Source organism: Trichomycterus rosablanca, chromosome 7 (assembly GCF_030014385.1).
Source record: "Trichomycterus rosablanca isolate fTriRos1 chromosome 7, fTriRos1.hap1, whole genome shotgun sequence".
In the NCBI taxonomy this organism is placed as follows: domain Eukaryota; kingdom Metazoa; phylum Chordata; class Actinopteri; order Siluriformes; family Trichomycteridae; genus Trichomycterus; species Trichomycterus rosablanca.
The window spans coordinates 14212257-14229674 of record NC_085994.1 but is presented as its reverse complement, the minus strand read 5'-3'; the positions used below and the strand labels follow the sequence as shown (position 1 = coordinate 14229674).

General features: G+C 39.5%; 1 protein-coding gene across 2 annotated transcripts in view; it reads left to right on the top strand.

Moving 5' to 3' along the window:
• Positions 1–8361: 8361 nt before the first annotated feature.
• The window catches only part of slc16a1b (solute carrier family 16 member 1b), a 41044-nt gene continuing 31987 nt past the window's right edge, over positions 8362–17418 (top strand). Inside the window, exon 1 of one of the 2 annotated variants that reach the window (XM_062999038.1) lies at positions 8362–8494. The gene's annotated coding sequence lies outside the window, so the exon portion shown is untranslated. Of the gene's footprint in view, positions 8495–16407; positions 16466–17418 lie in introns of those variants that run through there. The other variant, XM_062999039.1, reaches the window with a different exon arrangement.

Here is a 17418-nt window from a genome sequence, read left to right as displayed (position 1 = left end):
TGTGGCCATGGAAGTGATTGGAACACCTGAATTCAATTATTTGGATGGGTGAGTGAATACTTTTGGCAATGTAGTGTAGTTTTTAGATTTTATTCTGTAACGCCAAGGCTTGCTTGATCCCCCCCCCCAAGATGGCCAAACTGTGCATGCATGGTGTAAACCTAACAGCACACATATCACCTTAGAAGATGAGTGATATGCAAAATAAGATAAAATAATTTATATTATGTATATTTTAATCTAAAAAGTGGATGACTAAATGGTGTTACAATTGATTTAAATAAAACTTTCTCTGACACGGGTTATTTCAAGTCAGAATATTGGCTAGACCATGCAAGCACATCTACTATCTTTATAAAATAAATAATATAGATTTATTGTAGCTTAGTGTTTGGGATGGTTGTTTACGTGAAACATTCAGCTGTCAGTTTTTTGGCTAATAAGAAGAAGATTCCCTGCTGAAATGTCCTGGTACCACATTTCACTGAGGGCGTAGTGTTCTTGCGATCACTAACACAACCTTTTTCACTTTTTGCCAAAGAGCGCATCTCTGTGATTTATTAAACAGAGGAGTTGTTTATGCTGTGTAGGATTGGAGATTATTTCTACACCGGTGTGTAGGGGCTCTAACCGGCTCCTTCAGCACCAGACTTCTCCACCCTCTGTGTAAGAAGCAGCGCTACTGCAAGTCCTTTATTCCAGCAGCTATCAGTGTCTACAACAACAACCTATAACATTCCATAATGCGGAACCACCAATTTAAGTGCAAAACAAGGTGCAGAAACATACACCGATCAGCCATAACATTAAAATCCACCTCTTTGACTTGTTTCTGCACTCACTGTCCATTTTATCAGCTCCACTTACCATATAGAAGCACTTTGTAGTTCTACAATTACTGACGGTAGTCCATTTGTTTCTCTACATATCTTTTTAGCCTGCTTTCACTCTGTTCTTCAATGGTCAGGACCTCACAGGACCACCACAGAGCAGGTATTATTTAGGTGGTGGATCATTTTCAGCACTGCAGTGACAATGACATGGTGGTGGTGTGTTAGTGTGTGTTGTGCTGGTATGAGTGGATCAGACACAGCAGCGCTGATGGAGTTTTTTTAATACCGTGTCCACTCACTAGACTCCTACCTAGTTGGTCCACCTTGCAGATGTAAAGTCAGACGATCGTTCATCTGTTGCTGCTGTTTGAGTTGGTCATCTTCTAGACCTACATCAGTGGTCACAGGACACTGCCCACAGGGTGCTGTTGGCTGGATATTTTTGGTTGGTGGACTATTCTCAGTCCAGCAGTGACAGTGAGGTGTTTAAAAACTCCATCAGCATTGCTGTGTCCACTCATACCAGCACAACACACACTAACACACCACCACCATGTCATTGTCACTGCAGTGCTGAGAATGATCCACCACCCAAATAATACCTACTCTGTAGTGGTCCTGGGAGAGTCCTGTAACAAGTTACTTTCCCTGAGGGGATCAATAAAGTCTTGTCCTATCTTATATGTCTTATGACTGCTGTGCAGTTGATTGCTTAATCTTCACTGTGTAACTGTTGCTTCTGCTGTTTTAGGTCATCCTTCAAATCTGTAATTGACATTGAAATGCTTAGGCAGGACCTTTGTGGGGACTGTTTATGTTTAAAACCTTCCAGTGTCTCATTTTGTTTCATTCTTGAGGATCTGAAACTATCAAGTCTGACAAATACTTTTTGCTGGCACTAAACATAATCAAACACACAATGAAGTGATTCTGGTATCTACTAAAGTGTTTACAGAGAAAAAATCGTTCTTTAACATTTATCGACCACAATTAAGTCAAGTATGCATCGTGGAGATAAACAAAAACTGGAATTATGTATATTAAATTCACTGTCAGGTTTGTAAAGAAGTTTCTTATTAGCATTTATATTGTATTCAGAGGTTTAGGATATAATATTTATGTATGAATGTATGATGCCATACTTAAAACAAATTGCTTAAATTTTCAATTTAGTTTCATTGCTGATTATGGGTTCCAGACAGATTATTGCAGTTGCACAGTAAGATGTTTTGAGCAGGTAAAAAGGTATAAAAATGTGAAGCAATGCTCTCACTTTCACAGGAATTGAAACAAACAGCACCAAAACTAACAATGTGGCAGCAAATGTGCTGAATATCAAAATCTTACTGCACAGCGGCAGTGTTATCAGTAATTTCATGTCCTATCTGACATCTTTGATAGCACCTTTTGGATCATAGTACTTCACAGTTAAGTTTTAAGTCACTGTCGGAACCTCTAATTGTTAATAGCCATGGTTCCGCACAAATAAGTTTAGCATATGGACAAGTGTACTAATATACTAATGGCTGTTTAGTGAATAAATATAAGTTAACCAAAGACAATGGCTTTAACCGTCCATTTATTTAAGAGTTTCTGTTTATTAAAAAAGTATGAGAGAACAGTGTGTGATGTGCATGTTGCTTAAGAAATGAGCTGTTTTGTTTAGGTGCTTTATTTCTCTTACATAGAAACTATATACAGTATATTAGTCCTCATGTATAGACAACTAAAGATAATCAGCTACTTTATTACAGTTTACAGTAGAGTTTTATTGATCTACATCATTGAGCAAAATGTTTAAAAGTAGACATTTCAGTCGTTGTTTGTTTATTAGGATTTTAACATTAAGTTTTACACTTTGGTTACATGCATGACAGGACAGCTAGTTACAGATTACACATGATTTCGTGGAATGAAAAAGGAGCTCCCAGAGGAAACCCACACAGACACAGGAAGACTTGCAAACTCCATACAGAAGGACCCAGACTGCTCCACATGAAAATTGAACCCAGGACTTTCTTGCTGTGAGGCCACAGCACTACTGAGCCACTGTGCCTTCAAAGTCAAGGCTCCGGAACTTTCCATAAATGTTCAATGATGTTTAAAAGTGACTTAAAAGGCCATAGTTAAAACCGTTATAGTGTGTAAGGCCCTTCAGAAAAGTGTAAAGTGTAGTACATTATAGCAATGTAAAACAAACAGAATTAAATAAACATGATACAGTGTTACCAAAAAACTCGCACTTGATATTGACCAAGGCAGAAAAGGCTACACATGAAAAAACCTCACACTAGTGATTTTGTCATTCCTTATTTTATTTGTTTCACTACTGAAGTACAAAGGTTATGCAAAAGTGTCAATCTGTTGCACTGTGTGTAATAAATCAGATAGAAAGTTCAAGAAGGAAAATATTTTTAATGTACTATAACTAATGGTTTTAGTATTTTAACAAAAATGACCTTTTTCTTTCATCTATCTATTCATTTATTCACTTACTTTTACTAACAGCTTGATCCTGGTCTGGATTTGGTGTGTGCCAATACACTACAGGGTAACACATACTTTCATATACACTCACTTCTCACACCTAGGGGCAATTTTAGAGAAGCCAATCTATTCTCTGGATGTTTGGGGAGGTGGAAGAAATCTGACACTGATGCAGAGTCTTTCACCATCTGCAAAAAACTACCCACCTCTTCACTAAGTACTGAAGTACTGAAAAATGTTGTTTTACCTGTAAGGTTGTTCTAACAGGAATTTAGCAGATTTGTGTTCTTAGACAGGGGCATAGCACCGAATTTTGGGCACTGGGCAAACTATTGTGACCCCTCTTGTACTACCTACTACACCCACATACTATAATGTACTATACTAAACTATAACTGAGCCTGTCCCTTTATCTTTGTTCACGCTTATTACCTGATTTTGCATGTTAAAGATAAGGTGGAAATGATTTGCCTTCGCTATCTTTCAGATCCATGTTAATAGGTGTGTTATTTTTCCTAGTCTACCTGCTAGTTTGCAAACCTGCGCATGACTTTGCGCATGAAAGAGATTCTCTGTTCATAGTCATGGATCCTCTGTCAAATAATCTCCTGTATTCCCTTCACTTATGTTCATTTCCTCACTGGGACAACCTTAATTGCTGACTGCACCTCCATTATTTTCCTCAGTAGAATCACTCTCTGTCTGTGATGCTCCTTCCCTTTCACTCTTTGTTATACCAACAGACTCCTCTACAAGCATGAATAGACAAGCTGATATTAGATATTGATCTTGGAATTACACTGTAACATCTAACTTACATGATAGTTTATTTCTCTTGATTCATGCTCAATAATCCAGGAACACAAATCCACAAAGTTGAATCAGTTCATCTGGACACAAGTTTGTTGTAGAGATACGTTTCGTCACTCATCAAAGTGACTTCTTCAGTCTGAAACGTATCTTTACAACAAACTTGTGTCCAGATGAACTGATTCAATTTTGTGGATGATAGTTTATTTAAAACTATATCATTTAAATATAGGGTCAGGAGGGCCAAACACTTTTTTGAGACGGGGGCGGGGAGTCATTAAAGAACACAACAGAACTTACGAAAGAAAGTCTGATATTAATTATTTCTATAATGACAGAGAGTATAAAAATAAGAATCCGAGCGGCACGGTGCATGGCTAAGTGGGTAGCACTGTCGCCTCACAGTAAGAAGCTTCTGGGTTCGATCCCTAGGTGGGGCGGTCCGGGTCCTTTCTGTGTGGAGTTTGCATGTTCTCCCCGTGTCTGCGTGGGTTTCCTCCGGGTGCTCCGGTTTTCTTCCCACAGTCCAAAAACATGCAGCTAGGCTAACTGGAGACACTGAATTGTCCTATATGCACCTAGCCACTAAAATGCACAAACCAGTGCAGTGCATTGTAGTGCCGGTCCCAAGCCCAGATAAAATAGGGAGGGTTGTGTCAGGAAGGGCATCCGGCGTAAAAATTGTGCCAAATCAATGCGGATCATGATCCGCCGAGAGCCGACCCCGCAACTGAACGGGACAAAGGCCAAGGAAGAATAAGAAGTATAAAAATAAGAATCCAAAATAAATGTATTTCCGGGGCTGTTGGAAAGCCGCCGAAACAAAGACAGTTCTGTCTTAACAAGGAGGCACTTCTGTAAATTGCACTGGATAAGATCATCCACTAAATAATGTAAATGTAAATGAAAGAAAACCCATGTGGACACACAGAGAACATTGTAAAACTTCTCACATACATTGACCAGAATCCCTCATAACTTAAACACTTAAAGCACTTAAACATGGCCAAATTAAAGCAACTCTACAACAAATACTGGGACAAATATCTGTGTTTATGTGAAAGACAAAACTTCAGTTACTGAAAATGTCTGGTATACACCAATCAGCCATAACAACACTAGAATGACTACAGTTACGCTTTTTTGCGCAAGGGACTCTAGCCTCTCGATCCCCCGCTCCCCTGTTGTGAGCCACTTAGTACCCATTATCATGGTAATGACCCACAGCCTGTCTACACAACAAATACTGGGACAAATATCTGTGTTTATGTGAAAGACAAAACTTCAGTTACTGAAAATGTCTGGTATACACCAATCAGCCATAACAACACTAGAATGACTACAGTTATGCTTTTTTTCTCTGCCCTAATTTTACAGACAGGCCTGAGTTACACCTCACACACATCATCCCCCTCTGCCCTAATTTTACAGACAGGCCTGAGTTACAGGTCTGTGAGAGCCAGAGATCTTGCTTGTTTGTGGGTGACCAAATACTTATTTTCCACCATAATTTACAAATAAATTCTTTAAAAATTCCTACAATGTGATTTCCTGGATTTTTTTTTTCTCATTTTGTCTCTCATAGTTGAAGTGTACCTATGATGAAAATTACAGACCTCTCTCATCTTTCTAAGTAGGAGAACTTGCACAATCAGTGGCTGACTAAATACTTTTTGACCCCACTGTATATGGCCAAGGGGATACCAGGGACATCATGTGCAGCGTAGATATTTATTTATACGCACACCTTTATGGCTCAAACAATGTGTGCATTGCTTTTCTGTTTAATACATGGTACTGGAATGCACCATACGGCAATTGATTTCACAACATACAGAGGTAGAAGTTCCTGCTGGTAATGTCCTGCTAACAGATAACAGACTGATATATCAGATGTCTTGTAATGCTGATGTATTCGCAAATCAGAGCTGTTTTGAGCTTATATTAGGTGGCATACAAACATGTGTAAACAGGTATGGCACTTCTGTGTAATACATATGCAGCAGGCCTAATATTGTTAAAAAAATAAATGTTTGGACTAAACTCATTAAAGATTTGTAATATTTAAATCTGTGAATAAAATGCATGAGTGCAAAAAGGTGATAATGCCAACTGGTCTGGTTTACCATTGATGCAGGGGCGCATATTGGGACTTTAGAGACAATAGAGTGCAGAAATATAGGGTGTGTGCTGTGTGTGACTGTTAAGCTGCTAAAACTTGGTATCAAGCAAGAACAGAGAAAAATTCTACTTAGAAAAAATGCACTAATTAGTGTCCTTGGTTTCTCAATTTCATATAGAAATTAATAAAGAAATTCTGTAGTTAGTCCGAGATCTCTAACAAGTGTGACAGGAAATTTTATACTTTATTAGTTATTTGCATTAAACTCATAAGTTATTTGCTTTTTTAGTTTATTGCTTTCTTAGATCAATAGAGCACTGAAGTCGTGTGTCATTCTGTAGTCCTCGTTATGCCCATATTTGTAGACCTGGGTCTAAGCGCGATTTCCAATGGGAAAAATTAACAGGGTTTTCAAAAAAATCAACTCTAACGCATCCTGTGCTAAATAAACATGTTCAGAACCCTTTACGTTTTGTCCTGTGTACATTTTTCTCCTGTACATCACAAGTTCAAGTTCACAAATTCAAAGTTCAGAGTTTGGTCAGACCATAACAAGGCTTAGTTTCCCACCACCTTTGTGGCACATGTAATCTAGCCATATTGAGACTTTCCTGCCTATAGTGGAATTACTTAGGAAAAGGTAACTCACAGGTTTGCTGGGATAAACGTTGGGGGTGGGTTGAATAGTGTGTTATCTGCAAGCATTTGCATGACAAAAGAGGACTGATAGCGCTCTAATGGTTGTGTAGAAGGAGGGGTTTGTCCTCAGAATCTCAGATTTTCAGTCAAGCTAGAGTTAAAACCACCTCCTTGTTTCTACACACACTGTTCATTTTATCAGCTCCACTTTATCAGCACTTTGTAGTTCTATAATTACTGACTGTAGTCCATCTGTTTCTCTGCATGCTTTGTTAGCCCCCTTTCATGCTGTTCTTCAATGGTCAGGACCTCCACAAGACCACTACAGAGCAGGTATTATTTAGGTGGTGGATCATTCTCAGCACTGCAGTGACACTGACATGGTGGTGGTGTGTTAGTGTGTGTTGTGCTGGTATGAGTGGATAAGACACAGCAGCGCTGCTGGAGTTTTTAAACATCTCACTGTCACTGCTGGACTGAGAATAGTCCCGTGGGCAGCGTCCTGTGACCACTGATGAAGGTCTCGAAGATGACCAACTCAAACAGCAGCAATAGATGAGCGACCGTCTCTGACTTTACATCTACAAGGTGGACCAACTAGGTAGGAGTGTCTAATAGAGTAGACATTAAGTTTAAAACTCCAGCAGCACTGCTGTCTGATCCACTCATACCAGCACAACACACATTAACACACCACCATGTCATTGTCACTGCAGTGCTGAGAATGATCCACCACCTAAATTATACCTACTTTGTGGTGGTCCTGTGGGGGTCCTGACCATTGAAGAACAGGGTGAACGCAGGCTAAAAAAGTATGTAGAGAAACAAATGGACTACAGTCAGTAATTGTAGAACTACAAAGTGCTTCTATATGGTAAGTGGAGCTGATAAAATGGACAGTGAATGTAGAAACATGGAGGTGGTTTTAACTGGAGTGAAAAGTCAGTGAAAGGACAAATACAGATGCCAGGAAATGTCATTGAATGTCAGTGTCAAGGAACTTCAAACCGTTCATGCATTTCTCAATTCTGTGGGCAGTTGTAGCCTAGTGGTTAAGGTACTGGACCAGTAATCAGAAGGTTGCCGGTTCAAGCCCCACCACTGCCAGGTTGCCACTGTTGGGCCCTTGAGCAAGGCCCTTAACCCTCGATTGCTTAGATTGTATACTGTCACAGTACTGTAAGTCGCTTTGGATAAAAGCGTCTGCTAAATGCTGAAAATGTAAATGTAAATGTGGTCTTCCTGATCTCGTGTGTAATACATTGTTATCCCTCTAACAACATGCTTGAATCAACTGATGCTTAGCAAGACTCTGATGAGTAAAATGTGCAGTGATCTCAGACTGGAATTGAGAAATGCTTCATGAACTAAGCGTCGTTTGTCCTTGAAGCTGTCTGACAAAGCCTGAACCTGAACTTTACTCAAAAAACTTGTAATCGGACGCTCGTGCGGCGTGGCGCGACTACTGCGCATGCGCCGTGCGTAGAAGAAGTTGAGGCCATAAGAATTCCTACGAACACATCCAGTCAGTGTGTGTGTTGCCAACAGCAGCAGTAGGAGCGCTCATGAATCGCTACAGCAGTCTGTGAGCTGAGAGAAGGCGGTAGGTTCATTTTTGAATGACTCGAGGGCTTTGTGGAAAACGTAAATTGTATTTAATGTGCTTTTCTGGAGACCTTGCTTGCTAGCGTGTCGGATTGTTTTCTCAGCATCACATGCTTTATGACGATACGACAAGAGTCAAAGAAAATGTTTATACTTTTTATTAGCTGTTTTATTTAGAATTAAAACCTAACCTGAACATGTGCATTACATTAACTACACAACGGTAGAATAAACCCTTGTCTTAATGCCTCAATGTGTGGCATAATTAGACCTAATAAGCCATTAATTGGGATTAGCAGCGTTTGTTGGCAGTGTAGCTACGTGACAAACCTTCTACCGTCACTGAGCGCCAAAACATTAAACAGACATTCAAGGGAATTTAACAGACCTGCTGTTGTAACTTAAACTTGTGTTCCAAATCGCACATTGCATACTAGATAGTGTGCCTATATAGTCGCTATACAATTGCTCATATAGGTTCTGTGTAGTAATAAAACACGCGTTTAGCGAACAGTCCGCGCGCTTCGCCGTCGCTTATGGGGCTTCGTCCTCAATTACTACCGTCTTTTACAATAGTGTCTCTAAGTGGTACATTAGCATGTTTTGTCATTATTTTAAATCTTAATTAGCATATCATTAGGGGTTTGAATCAGATTCACCAGTATCACCTGTGTAGTCAAGTTAAGTTTGCAAAGCGCTGTAGTGTGCACACTATGTAGTCTGTTAGTTGGCGTTTAGGACGCAGCCCGTGTCTCCTTTTGTCTAGCAGTGCTTTGAAGATGCCCTCTATTTCCAACGTGAAACTGAAAAATTGTCACAGGCACAAATGTGGCTTACTACATTAAACCTTAGCAAGATTGCATTGGTTTTAACTGATGTAAAGTGACATTTGAATTGTTTTTGTCTATTGAATTAACACGACCATTGTAGTAGATATTTTATACATCAATGTAAACAGTATTGCAGTTTCTGTTCTTTACTTTAATACTGAGTTGTAACACTATCAGGATGTGTTTGCTCCAAGTTTGTGGCATAACAAAAACATGTGGACATGAATACATCTGGACTAGTAGCATTCTATCACAGGGCATCAAACACCTTTACACACTTATGTCTCTTCTACTTTGGGTACCCAAGGTAATGAGCATTTTAAATACGTGATCCCACAGTTAGTTGTTATTTCCAAGTGACCCATATGCCTTTTTTCACTGGACAGTACCAGTACCCTACGGTACAGTATGGTTTCAAATCCATGATCCCTTATTTATGGCTGTTTCTAATGATGTGTCACCTGTACTGTACCCAAGTACCTGTGCAAGCCTTGGTTACCCTTCTTGACCAGTGACCAAGTGTACCAAAGTGGGATGAATGGACACAGTAAGAAACTATGCACATGCTTGTTTGGTCAAACAGAGTCGCCACTAAAAAGACACAATACACACTTCTTAAGTAGGGCTACTGAAGTATGGTTCAGCTGTCTAACACGCTAGCGTACCACTGTGGAATGCCCAAACTTGCAAGTAACAATGGCATGGTTCGCTGTCAGCTTCTGGTGGAGAATGCAATGACGACTTCACCTTTAATGAACTCCTACTTTCATGAGTGCCCTTGTACAGTTAGGTACAGTACATTTCTGAGTTTAAAAGTGGGGCAAAACTAAAGTTCCTGTGCTAAATATGGTTACTCTTTTTGGCCAGGGACCAATGGTCTCAAAGAGGGCCCCTATGCGTGGAGAAGTGGTGCAGACCATTGATTAGTCAAAAGAGAACATCACAAATTTGCCACAAATTGGCATATTTAAAACCCAACTGCAATAGACTTAATTTACGTGAAATAGTTCGGAAGTAGTTTAGTGTTACACACCCCAAAAAAACAGAAAGTATAAATATATAAAACATATAGAAACGTATAGAAATATAAAACATCAATAGGTCACCAAAGGCATGCTGTGACAAAACACCTAAACAAGCCATTGAATATTAAAGGCCACAACTGCTATGCTGCCTTTAGCAAAGACTTTTCACTGGTACATTATCCTATTGAAAACTGACAAAAGCACATTAGCTATGCCACAGATAATTCTGTAGTTGGATCCAGTAAAGGGTTGTTTTGTAGGGTAAAGTGCAGTGGAAAATAATACACAGGCCATTCTTGCGTTATGCTAAGGCAAAAAAAAGATGACTGAGCGCACTGTTGAAAACTTCAATAGTGCATTAAAGCCATCACAAACAGTGCCAATGCTTACAACTAATGAATTAGGGCGACGTCCCAAATTGTTTACTTCCATGCAAGGTAGTGTACCTATATACTACAGTATATATGTGGTTTTAATGGCATAAAGCAAATACTTTTATCCAATCTGATTTTAACTGAATATATTTGCAAGCACTTGAGTATTCCCAAAATGTGGTGGTGCTTGACACAGCAGCCTTTAGATTACTGGTCCATAACTCTAACCACAGAGCTACCACTGCCCGCAAATCAAGTTTCTCACTTTTTTCCCTCAATTTCCACTATTTGTTTGTCGTCCTCAATAAAAGAAATAGCTTGCCTCTTAGATTCAGACTTTATTACATGGGTTTTTTACCCCCTCCATCCATTGAATCACCATATTATTTCAGTTGCAGCTCAAAGTTGAATGAGTTTTACTGCACTCTCCTTTTCATTCCCTCATTGTGTTGATTGATTAGGCAGCTACTGGTCACTTGAGACTAATAGTTTCTTAAAGCTGTTTCCCAGTCATTTAGTGAGGTGGAAGTTAGATAACGTTCTATTCAACTTTAAAGACCTGTGACAATGATTGACGTTTGGTTCTCATGCACAAAAGTTTATTAGCACTACTTTACACATCTTAAGGTTTCCTTATGGCTGACATTTAGGTATTAATCAGCAATTTTATTTACATCAAATGACATGAATTTTATATAATTAAAATGTCTAAACATATTTTATGTATTATAATACATTTTCAGATTGTCTAACTTGGCTGTGTTAATGGTTACGCTTAGAGATGGGACGATCAGGGTTTTTGGCACCGATTCCGATCTCCTTTCAGGGACATCTGCCGATAGCCGATTGCGATCGGGGGGGGGGGGTGTAGGTTAGTAGTTATTCAGTAAATAAAATAAATAAACTTAAAAAGAGCCTCACAGTGAAGATAAACCGGAGCAGCGCGCGCGCGCGCGTGTGTGTGTTTGTGTGTGTGTGTGTGTGCCCTTAGAAGAGACGCTTTGTTCACTGTATCGCTATAAGTGATTCATTGATTCACGAGTCATTTTTCGCGAAGCGTAAGTTTCTCTTCTCAGTTATCTCTCCGTGTTTACTGTTATTAATTAAATGTCGTGGTTTTAAATAAACACCAACTACTACAGAACATTTTGTGTGACTCTCTTACATTAAAAAGCTTCATTAAAAAGCTTAATTAACCTGCTATTACCACAGATCTGTAACCGAGTCAGACTCGTTCCGTCTAAGGAGCTAAAAGTTCAGCAGATGATCCTGAACTAACGAATTTGGTAATGAATAAACTTTTGCCTCTGATTGGCTCTGTAACGTTTTCTGTTCTCATCTAAATCACAAGTAAGAACCGCTTACGATTTACCAAAGTGAACCAGGAGTTTATATAACGTGCTGATAGAATCGACTCAGATGTGACCGGGTTGAATTATCTTTTTAAAGTAAATATTACAATCAGCAAAATTACATCGTATGTATGATGCACAACGTTAATGATGTTATTTTAGGTCATGAAGAGCTTTCACTGTGGTTTCTGTACGATTGTTGATGAATGGTGATGTGATGGTTGGCGTGTCGTAGCTCAAAGTCTGGATCAATCCACTGAGCTGTTAACTTAACATAATCTTTATATATCACACGATCGGATCGGCTACTTTTAGGAAATATCGCCGATAGCATATTTTGATTAAAAATCGGCCGATACCGATTCATAGCCGATCGATCGTCCCATCTCTAGTTACGCTACTGGAATAGTTATTAAAAGGTCACTGTTTTAAGTCCAACAGGTGCGTAATTGTCCCTGTTGGCCCCCTGAGCAAGGCCCTTAACCCTTAATTGCTTGCATTGTATTCAGTTAGTTGTAAGTAGGACTTACACAGGCAAAACCCAGTTGTCGATATGCTTCAGAAGTGGCGATATATAATATGATGAAAACCTTAACAATGGTAAAGTATCAGTATTTATTTGTTACACCAAAAAGAGCATGCTGTATTTTAAATGTACTTATCAAACTGTATATCTAAGTTATATCAATAAGTTATATATATCAGGTGTTTCTTTTACTCCCACTGTTTTATTTATTTTTTTGTATATTCTATATTTATTAATCTAACAATGTGTATATATATACAGTGTATCACAAAAGTGAGTACACCCCTCACATTTCTGCAAATATTTCATTATATCTTTTCATGGGACAACACTATAGACATGAAACTTGGATATAACTTAGAGTAGTCAGTGTACAGCTTGTATAGCAGTGTAGATTTACTGTCTTCTGAAAATAACTCAACACACAGCCATTAATGTCTAAATAGCTGGCAACATAAGTGAGTACACCCCACAGTGAACATGTCCAAATTGTGCCCAAATGTGTCGTTGTCCCTCCCTGGTGTCATGTGTCAAGGTCCCAGGTGTAAATGGGGAGCAGGGCTGTTAAATTTGGTGTTTTGGGTACAATTCTCTCATACTGGCCACTGGATATTCAACATGGCACCTCATGGCAAAAAACTCTCTGAGGATGTGAGAAATAGAATTGTTGCTCTCCACAAAGATGGCCTGGGCTATAAGAAGATTGCTAACACCCTGAAACTGAGCTACAGCATGGTGGCCAAGGTCATACAGCGGTTTTCCAGGACAGGTTCCACTCGGAACAGGCTTCGCCAGGGTCGACCAAAGAAGTTGAGTCCACGTGTTCGGCGTCATATCCAGAGGTTGGCTTTAAAAAATAGACACATGAGTGCTGCCAGCATTGCTGCAGAGGTTGAAGACGTGGGAGGTCAGCCTGTCAGTGCTCAGACCATACGTCGCACACTGCATCAACTCGGTCTGCATGGTCGTCATCCCAGAAGGAAGCTGACTCACAAGAAAGCCCGCAAACAGTTTGCTGAAGACAAGCAGTCCAAGAACATGGATTACTGGAATGCCCTGTGGTCTGACGACACCAAGATAAACTTGTTTGGCTCAGATGGTGTCCAGCATGTGTGGCGGCGCCCTGGTGAGAAGTACCAAGACAACTGTATCTTGCCTACAGTCAAGCATGGTGGTGGTAGCATCATGGTCTTGGGCTGCATGAGTGTTGCTGGCACTGGGGAGCTGCGGTTCATTGAGGGAAACATGAATTCCAACATGTACTGTGACATTCTGAAACAGAGCATGATCCCCTCCCTTCGAAAACTGGGCCTCATGGCAGTTTTCCAACAGGATAACGACCCCAAACACAACCTCCAAGATGACAACTGCCTTGCTGAGGAAGCTGAAGGTAAAGGTGATGGACTAAACCCAATTGAGCACCTGTGGCGCATCCTCAAGTGGAAGGTGGAGGAGTTCAAGGTGTCTAACATCCACCAGCTCCGTGATGTCATCATGGAGGAGTGGAAGAGAATTCCAGTAGCAACCTGTGCAGCTCTGGTTAATTCCATGCCCAGGAGGGTTAAGGCAGTGCTGGATAATAATGGTGGTCACACAAAATATTGACACTTTGGGCACAATTTGGACATGTTCACTGTGGGGTGTACTCACTTATGTTGCCAGCCATTTAGACATTAATGGCTGTGTGTTGTTATTTTCAGAAGACAGTAAATCTACACTGCTATACAAGCTGTACACTGACTACTCTAAGTTATATCCAAGTTTTATTTCTATAGTGTTGTCCCATGAAAAGATATAATGAAATATTTGCAGAAATGTGAGGGGTGTACTCACTTTTGTGATACACTGTACATATATACACACTGTGCTGGATGTCAATTCATGTATTTTCTTTTATTGTTGTATCCTGCTGTACAGCACTTCGGTTAGTTTCGGCTTTTAAATGTGCTTTATAAATAAATTGAATTGAATTATACAGTATTTTTAGCTGTATGTTGCTTTGTTTTAAAAAAATTATGAATTTAATGTCATTAATATACTTAATACTGTTATTGTTTAGCATTTGCTCAGCACTCAATGTTACATGTTTATCTTAATTAATAGGTATAACCCAATTTAGCTTAGTCAGTTAAGCTTAATTAATGACACACGAGTCTTTTCACCTAAAATGAGTTGATTAATCAAGAGTCTTGTTACAGAAATGATCATAAAACATTAGAACCACAATAAATCATTATACTTTTACTTTCATACTTAAGTACATTTGAAGGTAAATTTAGTTTAGTGCTTTAGTGGAGGTAAAGAGTATTTTTACTTTTACTACTACTTTTACTGGAGTAATATGTTACCTTGGATATCTCTACTTTAACTCAACTGCATGGTTTGTGTACCTTGTCCACCACTTACATTAGACAAAATGAACTAGTGCATATTCATAATGAATTCATTAATGTATTACATGTAGGAATCAATTATTAATCACTCATGAAATAAGAGATGAATGAATGCTTTTTCATGTACCTGCACTATAATGTTAAAGGTACGGTGGTGTGTTTATGAATCTGTTCATTCAGTGCAGGTAAACCTTATGAATCCAGCACATGACTTAGTGTTTAGCCAAAATGATTATTATTATGAATCCTCAGGAAAGTGAAGGGAGATTAGTTTATGCAAAAAACAAAACATAAAAAACTTTAATGTCTATACTGTATATTGTCTCTACTACTTAATGATATCGCATTATGTAATGTATGCTAATATAATGTACTGTGTTAACAAGAACGACCTATTAACAAGTCATTATAAACATCAATCTTCCACTTTATATACCAAATTGACATTAAAGCAGATGCAGTAAATGTAAACGCAGTTGAAAATACCCAGAAATTGTACAAATGTTTATTATTTGCCGTTTAATATTTAATTTACTGCTGCCTGTCCCATTTGAGAACATGACCGCGCCGGGTTTGTTTGGAACTATTGAGGGTTACATGAACCACGTGACCGCGTGGCGGCGAGATCAAGGAGTGTCGCAACTCTCTCTATCTACGGCTCTGCTGGCACCCAAGTGGAGCTTCCTCTCTCTGTCCGAACATCTGAGTCTCTCGCTGTCTTCAAAAAACAATTAAAAACCCACCTTTTCACTAAGCACTTAAGCTGACTAGTACTTACTAACACTCTGATCATTTCTTTAAAAAAAAAACTACTTGGTTCTATCAGGGTTTTAGCAGATTTGTGTTCTTGGACTGTTGTTTACTTAAACTAGAGTAAGGTAATGTTTACTATGGAAGCACTTCTGTAAATCGCTCTGGATAAGAGCGTCTGCTAAATGCAGAAAATGTAAATAAACAATTGCACACCCAGCATACAGCTTGTAACTTAAGTAAGGTCGGTTGCTTTCAACATAAACAATTTGTACATAAATAAAGATAACAAAACCAGTGTGTAATATAAGAAAAGATGGAGGGACAGGCGGAGACCTTGTACCCGTCTGTTCCTCCTCACGGTATTTCACTGACTCAGCAAAATGCAGTGAATGACGTTTGGGATGATGCAATCAATTCGTTATGTTGCTACCTTTAGTTGCTATGTTTTTTTTACCGCATAATTTGCACAAAACTTTACCATGTTGCACACCATGCATGAGGAAACCCACCCGTTTTCACACAACCGAGCCATGCGCGGTCATTTTTTTCAACTCCTTCGTTTAAAAGCCTCCACTGCTGACTGACCTCTGTTATGAGTTATTTATGTGTAAACATTGCGGTCGGTTCTTCAGGGAAACATGGCGGCAGCACGGTGAAAATGTTGAGCCACGAGTAAAGGAAAAGACTGGCAGTGAGAGACGCCATGCACGAGTGAGGTAGGACCCGTGTGCGCGTGATGAACATGGTGTGGTTCTGTGGGTGTGTCTGTGTGTGTCTGTGTGTGTGTGTGTGTGTGTGTGTGTGTGTGTGTGTGTGTGTGTGTGTGTGTGTGTGTGCGCGCGCGCGAGAGAGAGCGAGCGTGCAGCACAGTTCTTTTGTGCTGTTTCAAACGTACTCGAATGGGAACCTGCTTATCCGAGGCATACTCGATATAACGAATATGGTCATTTTCGATTCAAATATCGATATTTGCAATATACCCCCAGACCAGTGGCGGCTCCTGCCAAATCTCACAGGGGGGGCAATTGTTGCGATGATGGCCAAGGTGACCCGTTCAATGGGTAAATTAAAGCTTAAATAATGAACATCTTAAGTCATCTGTTAGTTTGCCCTCACAAATGACTTTGAACATGGAGAGAGACCAGCTTTACCATTAATCATAAAATTAAGTAAAGCTTCACACTAACAATTTAATTCAGTCTTCATCAGCATTTTATTTTAGGTGCAGCAGATCCAACTAGGGTTGCCTGAGCTGGTGGGTTGGCAGAGGGCACAAGGTTGGGGGTGGGATGGCGTGTGTTTACCTGAGCGGGGAGGTAGGCGGTTAGGGTTGCACCTATAAACAATATAACGGGTCATACACCGTTTTATTTATGCTGTTTAACATTTATTATTTTCATTCTTTATAATAATAAATCAGAACCATATTTTAGGCAAAACAACATAAAGAACATCATGTAACAATTTTTCTCAATAGTGTAAACAATATTTTTATATAATCCATCTTCACACTGACATGCAGCCCCGGTTCTGGACTGCGTTGCTTAGGGGGCAGTGAGAGAAGTGCCGGACCTGCTTGTGTTACTTTACTTTCGCCCTACACACGGCGTTACTAGGACTAAAAGTGAACACTACTTACAGTAATAACTGAACCCCTTTTAATTCCCAC